A 25,421-nucleotide genomic window follows, 5' to 3' on the forward strand; every position below is an offset into this window, starting at 1 on the left:
GAAATAAATACGTTCTGTGAACGAGGAGAAATGCAAACATGTTGGCAAAACTGATTATTTTCATTGTGGATTTCATGCTTGCTTTGGCCACTTTTGTTATCTTTTACCTAATGGCTGTCACTTGTATTTTCATCTTGGTCATTTTCTATATTTTCAAAGTGGAGATGGAAAAAAACTGTGACTTCCACAAGGGCCACATCTGGGCGCTGGATTCTAGGGATGCTACTGGGGAGCCCTTGGCAGGTGGTGCAGAGAAAGTCAGCTCCAAGCTGCTTCCTATCCATTTTCCAGCTGTAGGAGAAGGATCTTTCTTGCCCAGGGAGAGTGGTCCTCTCTTCTAAAGAGCAAGGAGCTCTCTGCGGTGAAGGCATGTGACGACTTCCCAGAACGCTGCACCCACCTGACTGAGAGGTCCTTTTTAAGGTGAGTGTGTTGAACAATGAACTTCATTTTCCTTCTTATGAAAAATACAAGTAAAATGCATTCATGAGACAAGAGGAGAAAAACAAATTCTTTTAATCACTGCCTTCCAGTTCTCAAAACCGGAGTTGTCATCCTCTGCAAATACTACCGAAAGCTTTTGTTTTTAGCTGAGTCTCAATTACCCAGCAAACCAGGGAATTCTACCTGTGTTATTGTCTCTCCCCAGGACTGATTAGACAAAGGGCAGAAGAAGATGAAACTTCAGTTTTAATCTCCTCTAGCAGTTTGGCTAAAAGGTTTGGTAAAAGAGAAACTTTGAGAAAATGGATGCTTTGATCATCCCTATTCTATTTCACAGCTTTGGTTCAGTGGAAGCAAATAGACCCGTTTTGCCTCAGTTTTTGTCAGATAAATGGCTACCATAGGTTCCCTGTGTTCGGGTTTTTGTGGTATAAATCCATATATTTTATGGTATTTGCATATATTTTTGTTTTCAGAAGGCTCCGGTAGGTTGATTTAATTTTAGCAGTTGTGATTACAACTTCTTAAAACCAAGTCCTTGTTTTTATATTTCATCTGCATTGCCTTATGGACTTCTGACTTCTTAACTGTTTTAAAAGTATTCTGATCAAACTGAAAAATCACTTTAGTCTATATGTCAGATAACATTTAAATGAATTCCTTACACTTTTTAAAAGTATTTCTTCCGATCAAACTGAAAAATCATTTTAATCTAAATGTCAGATAAGATTTAAATGAATTCCTTACAAAATGTAGCAAAATCATACTCAATAAAGAAAAAATAATAGGCTTAGCCCCAGAGACTATAAATGCATAAACTTTCAGAAAAAATAAATTAATTTAGTAAATAAATGTTATCCATATATCAGTCATGTTGCTTACTGCAGAGTACAGTAGCTCCTTTACAGAAGAAACTGGTTCAGTTTTGTCAAATGAGTACAGACTGTATTAAGGGATTTTAAAATCTTCCCACTACATCATTTCTAGGTTTATGCACAGATGTAGAGAGGCTGACCTACCTGGTGGGATGCACAACCACAGAACACCTTAAACAATTGCCCTTAACTGCTGATTACCTGCATGAAATTTACAGTTATGGAAGCAGTATTTTATGGAATGGTCATTCAGTTTTAAGAAAACTTGACTACCATGCAAGTTTCGTGGAAGAGGCACATAGAGTATGTTTCTGTTTGTCTTTAAATCTTGCCATTAATTCACTCCACAACATGTGTAGAGGGTCAAGAGGGATGAGGAGTAACAGGTAAATTTTGATTCGCATGAGCAGAAGAATAGATCCTGCACATGAGGCACTGGTGAAGTCAAGTGTCCCAGGGAAGAGCTAAGGGTCAGGGGTAAGGAAGAGGAGTGTGGAAAAGAGACACGATGTGAACCTTGGATGTGATCAGACTGAAGGGTACCAAGGCAAACATTCACTTTTGCCTTGTGTAAGCTCTTAGATACTGAAGAAAACTCTACACTCCACTGTGCTAACATTCACTGGGAATGGGCGATGGCCAGACCCCAACAAAGATTTCTTGTGTAGTCTTGGCCATTTGTCCTGGAGTTCTCTTATTTATCTCCTATGTGTTCCTAACGTCAAGGATTAGGGTTGATGGCAATGATTTGATAAGAAAGAAAATTTAAAAATGCTTTATGTTTTGAACATCTGATGCTGGCCCTCAACTTCCACTATACTTCCCGTCTTGTACTTGGCTTTAGAGGAGCTGCTGGCCCTGCAAGGTGTTTAAGTTTGTATAACCTGTCAGGTTCCTCCATCCCCACTTGAGTTATTTTTGCATCCAAAGCTGTCTCTCCCTTAGCCTTTATGTGGGTTCCAGAAAGGTAAGTTTAATACACCTAACTTAAAAAATCGGCTACGTGAAAATTCATTTCTAAGACTTGCTCCTTAACAGTGATCGAACCAGGGAACCTCGTAACTTTTGGCTCTGTTTTTTAGACTACGCTAGACCACTTTTAAAATTCAAAAGGATCTTGAACATCATTTAGTATACTTGTCATCCAACATTATGAAGTATCTTCTATAAGAAGCCTGTCCAACCTGTCCTGGGCCTGCGGGCTGCATGTGGCCCAGGACAACTTTGAATGTGGTCAAACACCAATTCATAAACTTTCTTAAAACATTTTGAGTTTTCTTTTTTCTTTTTGCAATTTTTTTTTTAGCTCATCAGCTAGCGTTAGCGTTAGTGTGTTTTGTGCTAGCGTTAGTGTATTTTATGTGCTGGTGTTAGTGTATTTTATGTGCTAACATTAGTGTTAATGTATTTTATGTGTGACCCAAGACAATTCTTTTTCCAATGTGGCCCAGGGAAGTCAAAAGACTGGATATACCACTCTTCTATAATATCCCTGAAAAATACTTGTCCAACTTCTGCTTAGACATTCTGCCTGAGATGCAATTTTTTGCCTCACAAGGCAGTGTGTTGTTAAGAAGTTTTTTATAACATATCATGGAAATCTGAGGCTCCACAACTTCCATCACTTTGTCCTATTTTTACTCTGTTAAGCGATTCAGAAAACAGTTGACTATGTACAATGACTTCAGTGGAAACAGAAACTCTAAGAAGAAAGATCAAGCTTCTCCTTTTATAAATTTCCTGCTTTGTACTCAAAGCATTGAGCAATGTTCTTTTTCATTGCAAATGAAACCCATGTAAGATCATAATAGTAAGATAAATCTAGAATGTATTGTGTATATTATTAGAAAATTCTTGATTTGTCTTTTCTGACTTCTTGTACATATTTGTTAATCAGGAATTTTGAAATCCATTTCTTCAAAGCTTCCTCAAGTCTGGGAGTGTTGCCAATTTGCATGGAAGAACAACATTTTATTAGTGCATTCATAACTATTAAAATGTAATTCTAATGCACTGACCCAATTTCACAGCACATCAAAAATTTAATTCAACTCAAAATGACTGTCACAAATGTCTGATAATTTTCCAGTGGTTGTTATTCATAAGGTCAGATAAATTTGAGTATTTTAGAAAACTGTCAGTACAGTTTTTTGTGAATATAGAAACAGGAACACCCCAAGTAGCAAGCTATCCTAATCTTTACTGAATGAAGCCCCTTACATCAAAGGTAGCTGAGAGTGGAGAAAATCGGAAAAGAGTCCAGCCATCCCATTTCCAGTGGCAGTGGATTCAGCTAAAGGGACCCTGGGGCTGGAGTAGGGAAGTCCATGTTCAGCATCCCCAGGGCTTTGTTAGTAGGTTTAGGGGAGTCAACGTGTTAGAAGCCAAAGATTTTCTGGCTTTGTGGATGGCTGAGGGTGAGCAAGCTTCTAGAACACAAAGAGAAAATTCAAGTCCTGGAATGCGTATCTATAGTCCCCTTTTTTGTTTCTGCCTCTGGTGACATTTCTAATAATATAAAGTTGGCCCTCTCTATCTGTGGGTTCCACATGTATTAATTCAATCAACCGTGTATGAAAAAATATTTTTAAAAAATTTTAAAGAATAAAAAAATAATATTATTTTAAAAATACAGTATAACAACTACTTACATAGCGTTTACACTTTATTAGCTATTGTAAGTAATCTAGCAATTAAAGTATAAAGCAGGACGTGCATAGATTAAATGCAAATACTCTGCCATTATATTTAAGGAACTAAGGTATCCTCAGACTTTGGCAACACTGGGATCCTGGAGCCAATCTCCCATGAATGCAGAGGGGTAACAGTAAAAGTCTGTGGATCTGGGAGTCCCTTTAAGATCTGGACCACACCACTTACTGGCAGTTTATTTGTATCAAGTCACTGCCTCCTTCAGCCCCTTTTTCTTCATCTGAAAAGAAGGGCATATAAAACTAATGACTTGTAAGGCCCCTTAAGGCCTAATATACTATAAATTTTTATTTTAAAAATGAGTTTAAAAGTAAGATGTTGGTCAGGCCCAGCGGCTCATGTCTGTAATCTCAGCACTTTGGGAGGTCGAGGCGGGCAGATCATGAGGTCAGGAGTTCGAGATCAACCTGGCCAACATGGTGAAAACCCGTCTCTACTAAAAATACAAAAATTAGCTGGGTATGGTGGCACTTACCTGTAATCCCAGATACTTGGGAGACTGAAGCAGGAGAATTGCTTGAATCCAGGAGGCAGAGGTTGTACTGAGTCGAGATTGCGCCACTGCACTCCAGCCTGGGTAACAGAGCAAGACTCTGTCTTGGGGAAAAGAAAAAAAAAGGTAAGATGCCTGGTCAGCCACGATGGCAATTTATACTGATGGTTTCTCAGCATTTGTCAATATACTTTGCTAATACGTGGGAGATATGTGAGCTGTGGGAATCCCCAAGGGACAAGATGAGAGTTTTCAGAACCACTTATAGGATTGAGGATAAACTTCTAGAATAAATTTTCTTGGGGACCAGACATTTATCTTTGTGTCCCCCTTGCGCCACCTGCTCACAATTAAAGTACGCCATGATCTGCACACCTGCACCCCTCAGGAATCCACTGTCCCGTTAGTTAGGACAGCCCATCTAAACATCTAAACCCATCCATTTTTGTTCTATGTGCAAGCAAAGCATCTGTTTTATAGTCAGTATTAATCACTTAGATTATTTTGCCTCCCAAGAGATCAATTTGTTTAACTATAAAATCAATATATGGTGTAAATACTATCAAATAGTCCCACCTGGGTTAACGTTATTTTAAGGCTGTATTGAGTCGCTGCTCTTTGCTATTACCTCTACTAGGCGGTTTGGCAAAACAAAAACACATAACACATAGATGTAGACTTCAAAAGAGTTCTCATATTATTTCCATTTGAAAGCATCCATGAACTAAATGTGAATTAGAAACCTCAGGCAAAGTAATTAACTAAACAAATAAAATGTAATATTTTTCCAAAAGTTAAAGTTTCAATAAAGTCCCAGAGTTTGCCAGCTCTAATTTTATTTATTTTTAATATCCTGTGTTTTGAATGAGAAAATCCAATTGTTTTGCATTGCAAATCATCTTTTTTGTCTTGTAAGTCAGAATTTGCTAAAAGTAAATGGACTATTTGTCAGTGACTTCACAGGTATGATACCAAAAACACAGGCAAAAAGAGGAATTTTTTCAAAATTAAAAACTTTTTATCAAAGGACACAAGTAACAGAGTGAGAAGGCAACCCAGAGAATGGGAGAAAAGATTTGCAAATCAGGTGTCTAACAAAGGGTTAATACACAAAATACGTAAAGAACTCCCACAACTCAACCTCAACAAATTAAAAAACCCAATTAAAAAGTGGGCAAAGAACTTAAATAGATATTTCTTCAAAGAACATATACAAATGGCCAATATGACATGAAAAGATGTTCAATACAAACCACAATGAGATATTCTGTCATGCCCATTAGAGTGGTTATTATTTTTAAAGAGCAGAGAAAATAAGTTTTGTTGAGAATGTGGAGGAATTGGAACTCTTGTGTACTAGTCTTCGGAGTATAAAATGGTGCAGCCACTATGGAAAACAGCATGGCAGTTCCACAAAAATTAAGAAGTAGGTATATGATTCAGCAATTCCACTTCTTGATATATACCAAAAAGAATTGAAAACAGAGTCTCAAACATATTTTACACCAAAGTCGATAGCAACATTACTCACAATAGCCAAAAGGTAGAAGTAATTGAAATGTCTGTTGATGAACGAATGTATAAACAAAATGTAGTGTATACATTCAACGAAATTCAACCTTAAAGTAGGAAACTCTTACACATGCTACAACATGGATAAATCTTGAAGACTTTATGTTACATGAAATAAGCCAGTCACAGAAAGACAAATACATCTATATAATTTCACTTATATGAGGTACTCAGAGTTGTCAAATTCACACAGACAGAAAGCAGAATAGTGCTTGCTAGAGACTGGGGTGGGGGGAATGGGAGGTTGTTGTTTGAAGGGCACAGGATTTCAGTTTCATCCAAAGAAAAAGAGTTCTGTGGAGCGACGGTGGTAATGGTAGCGAACAACATGAATGTACTTACTGCCCCTGAATGGTACACTTTGAAGATGGCTAAGATGATAAATTTCACAGTCTGTATATTTGAACACAATAAAAAATAATAAGAAGAAAGTAGATCAATTATGTTTTGGCTTTTTTTGGGGGGGACAGGGTCTCACATTGTTACCCACCCTGGAGTGCAGTGGTGCGATCACGGCTCACTGCAGCCTCCCAGGTTCAAGCTTTCTTCTGCCTCAGCCACACCAGTAGGCACTACAGGTGTGCACCACCACACCCTGCTAATTTTTGTAGTTTTTTCTTTTGTAGAGACAAGGTTTCACCCTGTTGCCCAAGCTAATCTTTAACACCTGAACTCAAGCGATCTACCGGCCTCAGCCTCCCAAAGGGCTGGGATTACAGGCGTAAGCCACTGTGCCTGGCCCTGGTATTTTTTTTTAATCATTATAAAATGTCACATTTATTGCTACAGTGCTGTTATATATATATAATTCTATATATAATTGAATTATGAAAAGCTAATCAATGGAAATATGCTATAGCTTTAATGTGTCAAGATTCACGTGTTGGAAACTTAATTCCCCATGGCAACAGTGTTTGGAGGTGGAGCCTAAGAAGAGGTGATATGGTCATGAGGACCCTGCTGTTATGAATTCAATATATAATTGAATTATAAGACAGGTCTCCAAAATGACTTTAAAGAGGATTATTTAAAAATCTCAATCCAGCCAGCTGTATTGACATCTATAAAATTATTTTTCTTTAAAAAAGTTACTTTTTTTGAAAACCAGTTACCTTGAGGCCCTCAGAGCACAATTTCCACCCAATAATTGTGGTTTTGACCATCTCCTCACATTTTTTTCATTTTTTGTGTTGGGTTTATCTCATTATATATATATATCATATATGTAGATATAAATATATCTGTCTGCCAATATAGATAGATATCTGTTATATCTGTCTGTATATAGATAGACATAATTATCTATATAATTCTAGATGATATCTAGATAATTATCTAGAATATAATTATAATTTATATCTACCTATATAGATAGAGAATATAATTATATAGAGAATATAGAGCATATAATTATCCATATACAGACAGATATAACAGGTATCTATCTATATAGGTAGATAGACATATTTATATCTACATATATAATATGTATAATGAGATTAACCAGTGGAAAAAATTGGGGGAGGTGGACAAAACCACAATTATTGGGTGGAAATTGTGCTCTGAGTGCCTCCAGGTAACTGGTTTTCAAAAAAAGTAACTTTTTTAAAGAAAAAGTACAGTTTTATAGTAAGGCAAATAAATTATATATATATAATTTTATTTATAATTCAATTATATATTGAATTCATAACAGCAGGGTCCTCATGACCATATCACCTCTTCTTAGGCTCCACCTCCAAACGCTGTTGCCATGGGGAATTAAGTTTCCAACACGTGAATCTTGACACATTAAAGCTATAGCATATTTCCATTGATTAGCTTTTCATAATTCAATTATATATAGAATTATATATATTACATATTCAATTATATAATTGAATTATATGTAGCATATATATGTAATTTTATATAGAATTATATATAGAATTTGTTTTTTTTGCCTGATTATAAAAACTAGGCTATGGGGAATAATGCTCTTCACAGGGGGTATTTTGTATAGGTAAACTATCCAGATTATTTGGCTTTTAAAAATTGGATAGAACATATATGCCCAATCTCAACCTTGGATGCATAACAAAATCACCTAGCAAGCTACTTTAAAATAATAATTTTTTTGGTTCTAGGGTAAAGCCCTGACATGAAGATTTTAAAATCACATCCAGATGATTGCAACATGTAGCTAGAATTGAAAACTACTGCCCTAGGTTCTCAATCATTGAATTATATTAGTCTGATCATTTGGTTTGTTCTTGGCACTGATAAGTATCTTATCTTAGTTTATTTTGTGTTGCTCTAATAGAATAATTGAGACTGAGTAATTTATAAAAAATTGTTTGTTTGACTCATGGTTCTGGAGGCTGAAAAGTCCAAAAGCATGGTGCCAGCATCTGTGAGAAGCTTCATGCTACATCATTCCTTGGCAGAAGGCAGAAGGGCAAAAGAATATAAAAGCAAGAGAAAGCTGTGGCCAAACTTGCTTTTTTAACTAATTTACTCCCACAGTAATGACAGCAATCCATTCATAACAGCAGAGCCCTCATGACAAAATCACCTATTGTTAGGCCCCCCCTCCAAACACTGTTGCCATGGGGGATTAAGTCTTCAACACATGAATCTTGAGAGATACATTAAAGTATATTTCCATTAACTAACACTGTTTTCATAATGAAGCACTGAATATTAGTAAGCCAAACCATGAAATCCCACAAAGAAGTGTGGTATGCTCTTAGATAAATTAAAAACAATTCATAACAATTCAGTAGCACATTTATCAGATTTGCTTTCACTCTTGGACAAGGTGAGTCAACAATTCACTTGATGTTTAATGGCAGTTAATTCTTAAGAAGGTCATTCAAATACAGAGACACGACAATGAACTGAAAGCCTCACCTGAAGATTCTTATCAAAAGATACCAAAGTAAAGACAACGGAAAACAACTGCAGAATATTTACTATGTGATTGTTCTTATGGGAGACTCCTGAACTAGGTGACAGTCATATTCTCAGAGATTCAGGTTCGTGATTTCCACTGGGTATTAAGCCACCACGCTCTAAATTTCCAAGCCTGAGTTCTTCCCAAATCCCATTTGTTCTTCATATTGTCTCATGCATGCTGAAATTCCTAGTATCAAACTAAAGTCATGTTTTACTTCTTCTCTGGGAGCTATAGAAGTAGACTCCATTTGAAGTCTTGGCCCTGTGCCCTACACATTGTTGCGAGAATAATCTTGGGGAAATGTATGCTCGAAGACTTGTAGTCGCTCTCACTGACCTAAAATAGAGTGATTGTGAATAACTTAATCTGGTGTTCTTAGTTTTCTGCACACTGTCTTTCCAACCTTATTACCAATGATTTCGCTGCACGTTGCTGGGATTCAGCTGACCTAAACTAAATGTGGCTAGTCTGGGCTCTAAGCTGCAGGTTGGGCCCAATGCCTGGCCCGCAGGTCCCTCTTTCTCCTTGAACTGGCAGCTCTGTGAGGCATGATCTTTTCTTTGTGATGGATGGCTGGAGCACAAGAAGGACATAGGGACACATGTTGACTTTTGTAGTGTAGACTTAGAGTTGGCACATGGTCACTTTGGATTATGTTCCATAGGCAAAAGAAAGTCACATGACTGAGCCCAACATTAGTGGGGCAAAAAAGTGCACTCCCTCTGTGGAAGTCATGGGGGGCAGTGGTGAATACATATTTGCTGAACAATAATGTAATATACCCATAAAACATAACAGAATAAAATTTTTCACAATTAATAACATTACTAATATAATTAAATAGTTCTTATTTTATGTAAAATAAAATGTAGGCTTAACATTGCCTGGGTGAAGTTTTACATAGGATTTGAAGTCCGTGTGCTTAACTTTTTAGTTTTTTTTCTTTTTTAATGACATCCATTAAACAGAGATCAGGTCCATTTGCTGGAAAGAGGTGTTTGCAAACTGGGTTCTTTCTATTGCCATTTTTCGAGGCTGGAAATTATTCCATGATACGTTAAGTTTCTTCCTCTACCTCTATCATCCCTGATAATGGCTAAGCTCTCCCAGAAGTGCACATAGATGAGGCCAAATGTAGTACTTGGTAGAGAAAAGAGGGGCTTTGGCACAGGTAAAATAAGTCTACTACAGATTGGCTCTGAACTTGGCCAAGTCATGTAAACTCATAAGTCTATATAGTTATTTAGTAGAACTTGCCTGAACTGACTAATGGGTTGCTGCGTTGATTAAGTGAGATACTATCAGAAAACACAATTCAAAATATTAGTTATAAAATAGATATCCTTATTTATGAAATCAAAGTCACATGTCACTGTAAGATGGTGATACGTTCTGAGAAATGTAGTTTGGTGATTTCATCATTGTGTGCAAACATCGTAGAGTGTACTGCACAAACCTAGATGGTATAGCCTACTACACACCTAGCCTATATGGTACAATCTATGGGCTGTAAACCGGCACAGCATGTTACTGTACTCAATACTGCAGGCAACTGTAACACAGAGATATCTAAACATAAATAAACCTAGAAAGCATACAGTAAAAATACGGTACAAAAGATAAGCAACCGTATGCCCGTATTGAGCACTGACCATGAATGGAGCTTGCAGGATGGGAAGTTGTCTGGCTAAGTTAGTGAGGGAGTGGTGAGGGAATGTGAAGGCCTAGGACATTACTGTACACCATAGACTATGCACGCTATACACTTAGGCTACACTAAATTTATTAAAAATATTTTTCTTACTTCAGTAATACCCTAAGCTTATTATACCTTAAAAATTTTAATTCTTAAACCTTTTCAACTCTTTTAAACTAATACTTTGCTTAAAACGCAAACACAGCATACAACTGTATAAATATATTTTCTTTATATCCATGTTTTTTGAAAAAAATCCTATTTATGTTTATTTTTATGTTTTTGAAAGCTAAGACATAAACAACACATTTGCCTAGGCCTACACAAAGTCAGGATCATCAGTATGACTGTTTTCCACCTACACACTGGAAGATATTCAGGGGCAATAATACACATGGAGCTCTCATATTCTATGGTAACTATGTCTACTTCTGGATACTTCCTGAAGAACTTGCCTGAAGATGTTTTACAATTTTTTTTTTAATAAGTAGAAGGAGCATACTCTTAACAATAAAAAGTATAATGGCCGGTTGTGGTGACTCACACCTGTAATCCCAGCACTTTAGGAAGCTGAGGTGGGTGGATCACGAGGTCAGGAGTTCGAGACCCGCCTGACCAACATGGTGAAACCCTGTCTCTATTAAAAATGCAAAAATTAGCCAGGCATGGTGGCACACGCCTGTAATCCCAGCTACTCAGGAGGTTTGAGGCAGAAGAATCACTTGAACCTGGGAGGCGGAGATTGCAGTAAGCCAAGATGGTGCCACTGCTCCTTAGCCTGAGAGACAGAGCAAGGCTCTGTCTCAGAAAAAAAATTATAGTGTAGTAAATACATAAATCAGTAACATTTATTATTATACATTTCTACATACTGTATACAATTGTATGTGCTGTGCTTTTATATGACTGACAGCATAGTAGCTTTGTTTACACCAGCATCACTACAAACAATGTAAGTAATGCGCTGTGCTGTGACGTTGTGATGGTTAGGATGTCACTAGACAAGAGGAAGTTTTAAGCTCCAGTTTGATCTGATGGGACAGCCATCATATATGTGGCTGTTAACTAAAACATTGTTATGCATTTGTCTAGACTACAGTTTCTATGGATTCTACCTCTACTATGTTTACTTAATTTACTTTGTCTTTAGCTGGTAGTCAACTGTCATTAAGAATAAAGCAACAATTTTCATTTATAAATGGCTAAGGGCATTCCTATATTAATTCTTGTCCTTAGAGACCATTGACTGAAGTAGATTATAATAAATATGATCTGTTAGCTAATCATGTAAACTCAGTTTCAATCATTTGGGACACAATAATTGTTTCAAAATTTCCACTGCATAATATCACCTAACAGATACTGACCACAAAGGAAATGTCTGATTGAAGCAAGTAATTTTTTCCTCATTTTTATTATATGTGATAATTATCTCAATAAATATCTCAAGACTTACTAAAATTCAATCAAGCAGCACTGTTAAAGTAATTAAGAATTGCTAAAATTCTCCATTTCACTTTATGTGTGGATGATTTGCCGAAAAACAAAACAAATGATTGAGACATACATCCTGGATTTATTTTCATCTTCAATTTTGATCTCTAGTAATTTTATTTAATAACATCTTTGTGAAACACCATGATTTCATGTCATTGGTAGTTTGGACAAATTCAAAAGAGCCAATCACAGATTTATTTGAAAACAAGACTATGTTCCTGAAGTAAGCCTGCCAAATTTAGGCAATGTATTTGGAGAGACTTTATTCCTAGGTGTTATGTTTCTTACAGCTAGATTCATTTAATTGGAGAGTGCTTACAGTATCATCAAGGAAAATTAATATAAACATAACTGTTGTGGAGTCACAAAACTGTGTTTATATATCACAAATCTCAGAGATATAAATTAATCATTCAGAGAAAAATCAGTCCCTGCAAATGAACATGGCTATAATAAAATCAATGAACAGCTATATATAAAATCCATCTTTCTGAAATGTATTAGTGTTTTATAAACACTAATATAAAATACAAATGTGAATAAATATCAATTTCCTCCAACACTTTTGTCTTTAGTTTGAAAAGTATAGTCTTTCGTAAAGTTCATAAATTGCTACGTAAACATTTCCAATTATCCTAGGGTGGAGACCATCTTGAAACTTCAAAGTGAACATACTGACATATGTCACAGAACAACACATTAGTAAAAGCCCCCAAATGAATTGTCACACAGCAGACTTCATTCCATCTTTTTTATGTGGTATAACAGTCTTCCTGTTAACGAAAAATGCTCCAGGCCCTGACAAGGCCTGGGCTGCATGAGTCGGGGAAAGGGTAGCATGAAGACAAAAGGATTCTAATTCTGAGTAGGAGCATGTGGAGTGCCCATTGCCAAAGGGTTTCAATTCCTCAAGTCTCTGTGGTCTTCACGATGTGACTGTACAACTAACCCCTCCCCACAGAGGGTGGTGGCGTGTGTTTCGCCACCTTTGAATCTGGGCTGACCTTTGGACTTGGTGAGGCCAATAGAAATTTGAGCCTGGGTGTCAAGGAACCCAGCTTGTCCTGGGTCTCAAGGGACTGGCACTTCTGCTCCCTTTTTGTTGGAGTCCTGCCAGCATCTTGGGAACAAGTTCTAGAAGATGGATGGGAGCACAAGAAGAGCAGAGTACACCATCCCAGGGGAGGCCAGCCTGGACCAGCTAAAGCCCTCCTGTGGAGAGAGGCACCCGAGTTTAGCAGAGCTGCATACCTGACCCACAGCGAATCACAGATTCTGTGACATATATTGGTATGTGTGAGAGAGTCCAGGTGAGCTCATAAGAGCCACCCAGCTGACCCATAAACTTATAAGCAGTAATATCAACTTACATTCTTAGCTACTGCTTTTGAATTGTGCCAACTCATGCTAGGGGTGCAGCATTTTTTAGAATATCTCAGTGCTTTCTAAAAAAAATTTAATTTTCCTCACCACAGAAACTGCTATTTTCATAATAGATTTGCTCGAAGTTATAGTGGTTTTGTAGTTGTGAGATAAATTCATTGGCTTAAGCACATTTATAGAAGCCTCTATAAAATGTGTTCGAATTAAGGAACCAAATCAATTTCTTGTCTTGTCCTATACCTTAGACTAGCTAACTATAAATAAGTACATAGCAAAAAGTAAATAGTGAAAAAGGTATAAGTAAAAAGTAGTAAAAGTAAAGTAGCAAAATCCTTTGTTCAAACAGCACTGCCAGTACCAAAAGCTGGAGTCCAAATGAAAAAAAAAAACAACTAAAATGAATATTAGTTTGCAGATTTAAAACCTAGTTCAATTGAACATATAGTATTGAAAACAGAAAAGATGTCAGGATTACAGAACTAAGTCTAAATATGACTTTGCTCTCAAACATGTCAAGATATAAATTAAAATGAGGCCAGGAGTGGTGGCTCAAGCCTGTAATCCCAGCACTTTGGGAGGCTGAGGTGGGTGGATCACCAGGTCAAGAGATTGAAACCATCCTGGTCAACATGGTGAAACCCCATCTCTACTAAAAATACAAAAAATTAGCTGGGCGTGGTGGCGCGTGCCTGTAATCCCAGCTACTCAGGAGGCTGAGGCAGAAGAATTGCCTGAACCCAGGAGGCGGAGGTAGCGGTGAGCTGAGATTGTGCCATTGCACTCCAACCTGGGTAACAAGAGCGAAACTCTATCTCAAAAAATAAATAACTAAAATAAAATTAATTAATTAAAATGAATAAAAAATTTTCACGAATTGCATAAACAAGCAGCAAACACATTTTGTATAAAGTATGGATGATATAGAGAAATTCTGAAAAGGTAAAACTTTCAAAGCTTAAACAAATCCACACCAGGAAAATATTAATACAAATTTTAAAGTATGATACTAATGTCAGAGAAGTTTGAATTATAGGAAGAGTCTAAAAAAGTTTAAACACATAAAGATGAAACATTTATAACAGGCATTTACCTAAATTATAATATAGCAATAAATGACATAGCAAAAACAATGACAAAACCATAAATTTCAAGAAATGCTAGGAAAAAATAGATTAAAAAATTGAAATTCTGAACAAAATAATTGAAGCCAAAGTAATAATATATTAAATTCTATAGTCTTATAGAATATACTTCACTTTAATCACTTATATTTATAAAGTAATTGGCTATACATTAGGGAAAAAGAAGAAATAATACAGACTACATTCTTGATGCACACACACAAACACACAGAAAATGTAAAAAGTAATAACCAAAATAAAGGACAAAACTACAACCACCCTGAAATTTGTAATCTTTTCCCCACAAATGTCTAAGATCAAAGAAGTAATCAAAATTATAATTGCAGAGTATTTAGAAATTATTATAATTAAAACAATAAATATTAGAAAAAAAATACATAGCCTTGCATATCTATATAACTAGCAGGAAAGAATAAAAGTTAAAGAAATTTAGCTACTCAAGACCAAAAGTTAGAAAATAACAAAATAAACCTAAAAAAGGAAGAAAATAATAAATGTAAAAGCAAACTTAATTAGGAAACAGAAAGTGGGTAAATGGATTGGAAATAAGCAACTAAGGGAAGAATAGTAACTATAACTTGCTAACAAAACTAGTCACCAAAAGGAGAAAGCACAATATTAAAATTTGAAAATAGAAAATAACGAAAAACAGAGGAACTTAAAACTACTCAAAAAAAATTAATTTGCACTGTACAAATAAATTGGAAAATTTTAGTGATATTGAGCATTGTATTGCAAAACAGAATCCCCAACATTGACCCCAGTCAAAGGATGTAGCGTAATTACACATTCACTTCCTAGAAGCAATCACAAGGAATTGATACCACTTACCTCTGTGGGAAAGAAACTTGCAGAGGAAGGAGAGACGTTCCTTTTTCATTTCATTCCTTTCTACACTGTCTGAATGTCCTTATTTGATTTTTTTAAAATATGAGCTTAATGGGAAATTAGATTATATATTTATTTGTAGTAAGGCAAATGGAAAAAATAAATAAATAAGGGCGCAATCATGTGTAGAACACAAAGGCTGATGATGGAGTCAAGCCAGAGTGATGGTGGGTAGAGACTGGAAGAAACAGACCCAGAGACCTTGTGCTGGGCAACATCTGTTTCTACACCTGCCTGGGTGCCCCACAGATCATCATTCAATGTTCTAAAGTATACCATATAAAATCTGCAGTTTCTTTTGGGTTTTGTTTATAGCTTTCCCCAACAGATAAGAATGTTTTATTTCATTTAATTTCATTTTAAATTTATTACTTCATGAAAGTGAGATTTGTTTTTCGATATTTACTTAGATTTATTTTGGAACAAAATATCCAGCTATTTAACAAAATTGAGGGTTCAAATTATTTGCTTTGGTGCTATTTTTGGACATGCATATTACACCAACAGAATCGTTGCTGATGCAAACCTGTTTGTTTTTTCTAGACAAGGAGATTAGAAAGAGCAGGTTTCTCCTTTAGAAAGAAGCAAGTAAGTTGGAATACAATTTGTTTTGTTTCTTGTATTTGAAAGTGCAGTTTAAACAAGCCAAATAGGTACCATATGGCTTTCAGTAATTTGACATTGAAGAACAATGCATGATTTGTATTCTATTTCTAGCTACTGCACAGTGAGTATGCTGCAATACCATGGGTTTTAATTCTTCTCTGCCTTTGCCCTTGCTGTCTCTTTGGGGCAGGACATTTATTTATTCACTAATTCATTTTATCCAGTGAACTACAAAACAGATGGAAACTAAATAAGTAAATAAATAAATAAGTTCAAACTAAAGTTTCTCCTTTTCAGTGACCTCACTGAAGCTGCATCATTGTCTAGGGTCAATACCTAAGGTTTGTTGTCTGACGCCAAGAAGATTAAAAACACGGACACTCAGTGGGAGGGACTTTAGGAGGGGAGGTTTAATAGCTAAAAGAAAGAGAAAGGAGAACAGCTCTCTCCCATGTAAGAGAGAGGGGATCCCAAAAGCAACAGCCAACCAGCCTGTGGCATACTGCATCAGATTTTATAGGCAGGCTTGGTGAGGCGGTGTCTGATTTACGTAGGGCCCACAGATTGGTTGGACCAGGTGTGACGTTAGCACACAGGGAAGGCTGACCACCCCACCATAATCTTATTATGCAAATGGGCTTTGCACTTGGCTGGTGCCATCTTGTCTCTTCCTTACTGTACACGTGGCTAGTAAAAGAAGGGAACATGCAGCTGCCATTTTGAACATGCCTAGTCCCAGGTAATCATTTCCTATTGGCACAGCTCCTGGCGTTCACCTGTGCAAGCTTCCAGCTTGCTTATCTATGTCTGCAGCTTGATTTTACAGGCTGCTCTTTTTTAGAAAAGAAAATAATTTGGGGGCTGCTTTTCATTAGAAGGAAAACCTTACCAAGGACTCCTGTACCCTATCTTCCTAATTTTTTCGGAATTCCTATGTCATCACCACCTCTGTAAGTTCATATTGTTTTGTTCACATTGTGTGTTGTGATAGTATATGCAGCCCTGTCTTCCCTACTAAACCCCAGGCTTCACAAGGTCAGGCCTGTGTTTCATTTTTTCAGAAATCTGTAACACCTGGCATGTTATAGATCATTTTTAAATGTTAAGAGAATTGCATTAAAAATTAAATACTTAAATATTTTTAGATCAAAGCCTCAAGGTGAATATCTTTGTAAAGGGAATAATGTTCTATTGTGAGTGGTAATTAAATTTTCCCATTAAGTTTGATTGAAGGAAGCCAATTTCACAACTATAGTAACCACAGCTGAAGAAAGCCAGTTTCAAATACCACAGGTCACCCCACATTTTATCTAGCACATGGATATATATGCTCACATTTGGGTTCCCAGTAAGTAATGAGAGAAACAGAACCACTTAATGTTGCAAAATAAAGAATCGTCCCAAGGCCATCCTGATCACTAAAGCAGCTTTCTTTGATTACCAGTAGTTATAAGGAATTCCCTACAAGTACATAGTACTTAAAATAATATTTTAATAATCTACTTCAACATGAATTTTCAGTCCTCATGGATGGCTAACAAAATGATCCCCTCTTCTCTAAAATTGCTTCATGTGTTTGTTCATTTATCTTTTCAATCAGTAGTTGTTTATAAGGTGCATGTCAGTTTAGTAGACACTATGCTAGAGACACATACACAGCATAGGCAAATGTTCCAAAAAGTGAAAATGCTTTCTGCATTCATCTCATCCTTACTGCACTGCCTTGAACCCACGCAAGAAAGGTTGTCATCAGTGGCTTATCTGTGAAAGAAAAATCTGCAGTTTCTTGGGTTTTGCTCATAGCTTCCCCCAACAGATAAGAATGTAAGAAAGTTTTATTTCATTTACTTTGATTTTAAATGTATTACTTCATGAAAGTGAGATAAAATTTGCCTCATTTTCATAAGAAATATGGAAACGAATATTGGACATTTTCTAAGCACATGCATGGTACAGTGAACTGACTGCTTCCACTAGGTGTTTCTTAATGATGGAGGAATTAGTGAGGCTCGTCCATCAGTGCCTGCCATGGGGAGGATGAGGGGCAGGGCTCGGGCCTCACATTTATAGGAAGCCTCATCCCGTTCCACATACAGTCACATGCAGCCACAGCAGGACGTTGCAGGGTTGAAAGACAATACCACTTGAGGCCGGGTGCAGTGGCTCACGCCTGTAATCCTAGCACTTTGGGAGCCAAGGTGGGTAGATTGCCTGAGCTCAGGAGTTTGAGACCAGTCTGGTTAACATGATGAAACCCCATCTCTACCAAAATACGAAAAAAAAAAAATTAGCCAAGTGTGGTGGTGGGTGCCTGTATTCCCAGCTACTTGGGAGGCTGAGGCAGGAGAATACTTGAACCCGGGAGGCAGAAGTTACAGTGAGCCAAGTTTGACCCACTGCATTCCAGCCTCAGCAACAGAGCGAGAGATTCTGCCTCCAAAAAAAAAAAGAGATAGAAAGAAAGATAATTCCACTTGAATACTTAAAAATATCCAAATGTTTAACCAAGTTTGGTCACTTTTTCATTCTGTTTCTTCATTTTGGTCACTTCTTAATTTTGTTTAAGGCTGTCACTAAATTGTTTGAATCATGATCCTGGCTGTATTCTTATTTTCTCATTTTTCTCAATGTTAGAGAATGGTAGAATTCCATGTTCTTCCTTCCTTCCAACTTGGTACCATAATAAATACACTCCTCCTCTCACCAAATTTATGCCATTTATCAATTTTGTAAGTACAAGATTTAATTTTAATTTTATTCATTTTATTCTAGAAAGAAGACTGAAACTCTGGAGGATTTATAAAAATATTTATAAAGCTATGAAATATGTGCTTACGTAAACTAATTTCACCAGTTCTTTTCATACTTTTCAAAATTTGAAGTGGAAAAATGTAATAACGTACTATATTCTCACAAAAAAAAAATCCTATGAAAGGAAGAACTCAAAAATCTGTTCTCTAATCCTTTGCCCTGAGGTCACCGCTGTTCGGAGCTCTTTCCAAGTTTTTCTTAGACTTATTGTGAAATATTATGTGCTTATCTTATAAAAATGGTATCAAGCACAGGTCTTGTCCCTCCTTGTCTGATACCTGGGGAGATTTGGGCAGGTGAAGAGACTGGCATTTGAGCACCTGATAAGGAAGTGGTTGGGGTTTGTGGCTCTGAGTTGGTTGGTTTGCATTTGAAAGGGCTACTAGCAGGAGAGTTGTTCACTTACTGTCTCTAAGAATTAGTGAACCCTGTGAGGCAGGAGCAAGGCCCTGGATGTCAAGACTTAAGAATATAGAAAATCAAAAGCGCATGGTTAATATGCCCTCATACCTGCTTTTTTAATTTAAAGAAACATAGAGAATTTGCTTACATGTTTCAAGCTAACAAACATTTATTCATGTGGCATAAATTATATATGAACAGACTTTTATGAGTAATATAACATCTGCAGCTCTTAGAAGATAAAACATAGTTAATTGGGAATGACATGAATTATGTAATCATTACTTTTATGTTTTGTTCTTTCTAGGTCATTCAAACTGTCACCTTCACATGAATAGCAATGAAATTCTCATAAAAAAGCAGAAATACCCAGGAGGCATGAAGAGTCATCATGCTTCAAAAGTGCGTGTGTTAGGACTTCACGACCTCAGGAAAAGTAGACCCTATAACTCTTAAAAGCTCACCCTTGGAGAGGAGAAATATGCTATTTGTTGAAACAGCATTGAAACTTGTTGAAATGTCTTTGGAGTTTGAGATGTCCAGAGCCATCAAAATGTTCTCAAGAACTAAATTGAAAAATGTTTCTTTAAAATATCTTAGCCAACCAAATACAAACATCTTTGTCGTTGTGACAAAAAACTGGCCAATTGCCCTTCTAGTCTCAGCACAGCCCAAGGGGCGCATACTTTGTTAGCCAACTGGGAAACAGTGTGCAGTCTACGCTTCTGACCAGATGGGCATCTCTTGTCACCATAACATCATGTAAACACTTTATGTATTATACTGACCATGCTCTGTATTGCACTTGCATTGGTTATCTGTAAAGCTTTTCCTGTTTCATCAATAGATTATCCTTACATTTTAGCAACTGCATTTTAGTCACTCTGTATTCTTAATAGTGCCTACCTAAGTGCCATAAATATTAATAAGCATTTTTTCTGAATCAATAATCACCCCCAAAAATGTATGGCCATAGTTGTAAATACTGTACAATCCAGAGAAAAGTGGAAATTAATGAAGGACCAATTTTGAGAAAGAATTAGAGTTCTCAAAAATTCAACAAGTATGTTCATTAAGTTTTTAAAAATTTAACAAAGTCAACAAGTATGTCAACAAGCATTCGACAAATTAGTTATAAACATTTGTTCATAACTTTACATGTGGTTAATGCATTCAGAGCAGTTAGTCAGCAGCAAGATTCTCATTTTTAAACCTTTAGCCCTTTGTTCATTCTAAGGCAAGATGAAGAACATGTTGCTCTCAGAAAAACTGGTCCAGGGGTATGTGAGGAGCCATTAGTAAGGGAGAAACAGGGAAATGTGGACCCAAGCAGCATAGGGTTTCCCAGAAAGCTGGGTTAGACACAAGGGTGGGCAGGAAAAAGTAAAACCAAGAAAGTGTGTTAATCTAAACAATGCTGTGAGCAAATGAGGCTCAGTTCTCAGGGGACACTCTGAGAAACTGCACAGAATACACCTCAAAATCGTCCACCAGAACGACAAGTGAGAGGACAGATGATCCGTTGGCTCTCTTGTACCATTGGTCATGTTGGCCCAGAAGGTGTACACGACCTTGCACTTTAAAGATTGCACCTGCTACAGAATGCTGAGTAGTTTGAAGAAGGCATCTTAAGAGATGACAACAGAGAAGCAAGAGATAAATGCTGCACCTGAAGCAAGGTGCTGACAGTGACAGTATCACAACACTGCTGTCTGTAAAAATGTGGCCAAGAGGATATGGGCTATAACACAAGAGTGGTTCAACATCAACTCTCAGAAGCACACAAGTCTGATGCAAATCTATTGTTCTTGAAATAATAAGGATGGGACCATATTCATCCCTTTTAGACAACAGGCAGAGAAAGGGGCACCTATAGAGAGAAAAGATCTGGTGAAACTAGTTGGGGAGTGGAAGAAGCCAGATGATATGGTTTGGCTGTGTCCCCACCCAAAATCTCATTTTGAATTGTAATTCCCATGGGTTGGGGGTGGGACCTGGTGGGAGGTAATTTAATCATGGGGGCGGTTACCCTCATGCTGCTCTTAGGATAGTGAATGAGTTCTCACAAGATCTGATGGTTTTATAAGGGGCTTTTCCCCCTTTTGCTCTTCACTTCTCCTTGCTGCAGCCATGTGAAGAAGGACATGTTTGCTTCCCCTTCTGTCAAGATCCTAAGTTTCCTGAGACCTCCCCAGCCATGCTGAACTTAACTAAACCTCTTTACTTTATAAATTACTCAGTCTGGATGTCCTTATAGCAGAGTGAGGACAGACTAGTATTCTAGGGCACTGAAGAAGCCTAAGACCAGACTGCACCTCTCTGGGCTTTAAACACAGACCAACATCTGGATGGACATTTTTCTTTTTCTTCTGTGCACATTTTTTGTATTTCACTGCGATTTTAACTTGCCAGCTCTGACAGAACAATGCCATCCCCCAGACACTTTTTATCTGCACATAAATTGAGTTACTTTATTGCTTTAATTTCTCTGAGTTTTGTGCATTTTAGGGAGAGCTCTCAGCTTCCCCTGCTTACAGCCTTAGTTTAGGCTCCTCCAAAAGCTAATCCTGAGAAAAGGATGTAGATACAGGTATTTTATTTTTTCAGAGACAGGAGTCTTGCTATATTGCCCAGGCTGGGCTAGAACTCCTGGCTTCAAGCAATCCTCCCACCTCAACCTCTTGAGTGTCTGGGACCACAGATGCGTGTCACCATGCCCTGGGTAGTTTGAGAGGTGATCCCAAGAAATGCAGCAAGGGAGTGAAGAGTGAAGTAGAAAAGGGAATGAAAGGTGTGTGCATGAGGTAGCAGGTTACTACCACCTCAGTCCTTCTGGGAGTGTGACCCACAGAGTGATAGGGAAGCTGGGCTGTTTATGCACCAGCTCCAGTTTCTCATTGGTTGAACATTGCCGCTGCGGAAATTAAACCCATGGCACTTCTAGGTTGCCACGCATACAGGCAGAGCAAACTCCTCTAGTGCCAATTAAGTCCATAGGCAGAGAAGCAGGAAGAGAGGCATGGATGGCTGAGGTAGAAAGACATGGGTGTGTCATACAGCTGCAGAGAATCCAGACATTTGGCTGAGGGATGTAGATTGGGGCATCAATAGCTTCTACTATACATTCTGAGATTATTTTGCAAAGGACAAAATCCTGAAATGCGGAGAAACAATAGCAACAGCCTTCTGGCTTCTAGAAGGAAAGAAGTTAAGTTAATTAGTAAAGGGTTAGAGGCAATTAAAGTGAACTCTGAAACTGAGACTATCTGTTGAACTTTGCAGACAAAAACTTTAAACTGGAATTGGATTCCCTTAATGAAAATCCCCTTTGCTGTTTCTGAAGAATAAATAAGGAAAGAACCCCATATGTTTATTGCTTTCACCTATAAACCAAGAACCTTGCTGAACTACGTTAAATAGTAACTGGCTCTGTTTCTGCGAAGACCACATGGGGACTGATGGGTATCGTAAAATTTTCTCTTACTAGTCATCGCTCTGGTTCGTTACCAACGTGGAGCCCCTTAAAGATGAGTGCTTTCTGATAGAAAAGCTGGATGACAAGATATGAAAATAGGTCTTAAATGCAGTGGATTTCACCAGGGCTAGAAGCATGGGCAGAGCAAAGAGAGGCGAGAAAGGAAATACTCTCAGGGGCATCATAGATTTTAAAAATTCACCCCAATTCTTCATTTTCTCTTAATTAAATTATAAATGCATACCTCTGCCTCATGGACTGAGTGGACTGCCCCACGCCTTCTAGATCTTGCTTTGGAAAAGAAGTTGTTAGCAGACATGGCATAACCTGTATGTTGGCTTTTCTTCTTGGCAATTGTGATCATCCATGAGACAAACATGTCCCAGGGGCTGCTATGTCTTCTCCTTCTGTCTAGGCCCTGGAAGGAAACATGGAGTGAACTGAAACCCATCACAGCCAAGAAGAGCTTCAGTCTTGGAACATAAATATGGAAATGGAGATGCCCAATCAAGCATATTGTAAATTAGTGAGTAGCAGTCAACTCAGGAACCCAAGTATGAGAGTAGATGCTGATTATTGTAACCACTAAACTTGTGGGTGAATCTGTGAGGTAGCATTATAGCTGCAATAGTTGACTGACGTTAAGTGGTAGTTTTTTTTTCTTGTCTGTAGTTAGGGTGATAACTATAATAGGGGAATAAAGACTCTTGCTAAGACCAAGGATTTAACTGAGGAAACTGAAAAAACATGAAATGATTAGGAAAGAGCCAATGGGAAGGGCTCCTTGGAGGGAATCTGTAGAGAATTCTGGGTCAAGTGTCTACTGCCCCAGAGACAAAATTCTGCCTCCTCTCCAGTGATTGTGAATGACCTGAGTAGGTGAAGATGATAGGGCTCTCCAAAATAATGTTTGTCTGTGTTTATTATTTTATGTTTTTTATAATTAAACATTACAGAATGTTTGCAAATACTTAACACTCGGGTTTCTAATAGGTGAGCTTTCCTGAGTATATGGGGGAGGTTCTCAAATGAAAAGATATTTTGATACCATTTAAAATACCTAAACAAATCAGAGCTCCTTTATGATGATGCATCGCTGAAGAAAAGCTTATTCCAAATAGTTGTACTATGAAGTTAGAATGTATATAACATTGTACTGACCTTTCGGAGAGAAAGGATATGACTTCAAATCTTTTCAAGTACAATGGAAAACTATTTAAATAATGAAGATTTAGGAGAGTCACATAAGTGCTTTTGAATGTTTGCTTATTGATTTTAAACATACTTTAAATTAGAAAATCAACATTATTATTTTTGAGACAGAGCCTTGCTCTGTCACCCAGGCTAGAGTGCAGTGGCATGATCTCGGCTCACTGCAACCTCCACCACCTGGATTCAAGCAATTTTTGTGCCTCAGCCTCCTGAGTAGTTGGGACTACAGGTGCCCACCACCATGCCCTGCTAACTTTTTTGTATTTTTAGTAGAGATGGAGTTTTGCTATGTTAGCAAGGCTGGTCTTGAACTCCTGACCTCAGGTGATCCGCCTGCCTTGGCCTCCCAAAGTGCTAGGATTACAGGAGTGAGCCACTGTGCACAGCCTAGAAAATTAACATTATTGAAGAACTTGAGATGAAAGTCAAAGATCTAGGCTTTGCACCCCCATATTCCCTAATTTGACAGCAAGCCTTACTGGTTTCTAGGGAGGGATTTCTGTCAAAATTTTAATGAATAAATAATCCCTTTGATATTTATAATCCATTCCAGAACACTAAAAAGATGAAAACCTTCCTAAATAATTACATGGGGCTTGAAGAATGCTGATAATATGCCCAATAAAGATAGCAGCAGTAAAGAGAATAGACATCAAGTGCAATGCGAATAAAAATAATGAATAAAATATTTTCAAATTTACTGTAGCAACATGTTAAAGTATTAATAATGCATAGCAATCGAGGAAGGTCTATTTCAGGAATACAAGAATGTTGTAGTAATAGGAAATGCATGAATGCTTAAAGCATTGTATTAAAAGAATAAATAAGCAAACCATATACCACCTCAACAGTTGTTGGAAAAGTATTTGACAGACTGTATTAGCCACCCCTACCAAAAAAATTACAAACTCTCAGGGAGTTGGGTAAAAGAGGACATTTCCTGAATTTGACAGATCATCTTCAAGAAAACTTTCAAATACCAATAATAAAATGTTAGACTTATTCCTATTAAAATCAGACACAAGGCAATAATGTCACAAAATTCTCATTATTCAAAATACACCTGAGGGTCCTATAAAAAAGATACCAAAACATTGATAAATACTAAAAAAAAATTCAATCCTTTCACATTAAAATTGAAAATAATGAAATAAAAACACATTCAATAAATAGAAGAGATTTGCAAAGTGTCTAGAAATAACATATACAAAAAACATAGACTTTTCAATATAATGACGAGACATCAGTAAAAAGATTTCATTCAAAATACAACAA

The 25,421-nt window shown here is 37.1% G+C and overlaps 2 long non-coding RNA genes across 3 annotated transcripts in view; one reads left to right on the top strand and one right to left on the bottom strand.

Moving 5' to 3' along the window:
* On the top strand, positions 1-23,906 carry LOC100895635 (uncharacterized). Its single transcript, XR_619722.5, has 2 exons — positions 1-423; positions 19,767-23,906. It is a non-coding gene; the product is annotated as an uncharacterized LOC100895635 (long non-coding RNA).
* LOC118154047 (uncharacterized) overlaps positions 1-25,421 on the bottom strand; it is a 47,040-nt gene that overhangs the window by 7,961 nt on the left and 13,658 nt on the right. Inside the window, exons 2-3 of one of the 2 annotated variants that reach the window (XR_004743972.3) lie at positions 23,179-23,352; positions 4,507-4,624 (exon numbers count right to left, since the gene is read on the bottom strand). This is a non-coding gene — a long non-coding RNA (uncharacterized LOC118154047). Of the gene's footprint in view, positions 1-4,506; positions 4,629-23,178; positions 23,353-25,421 lie in introns of both variants that reach the window. The other variant, XR_013536336.1, reaches the window with a different exon arrangement.

The sequence above is a fragment of the Callithrix jacchus genome, chromosome 5, assembly GCF_049354715.1.
Source record: "Callithrix jacchus isolate 240 chromosome 5, calJac240_pri, whole genome shotgun sequence".
Classification (NCBI taxonomy): domain Eukaryota; kingdom Metazoa; phylum Chordata; class Mammalia; order Primates; family Cebidae; genus Callithrix; species Callithrix jacchus.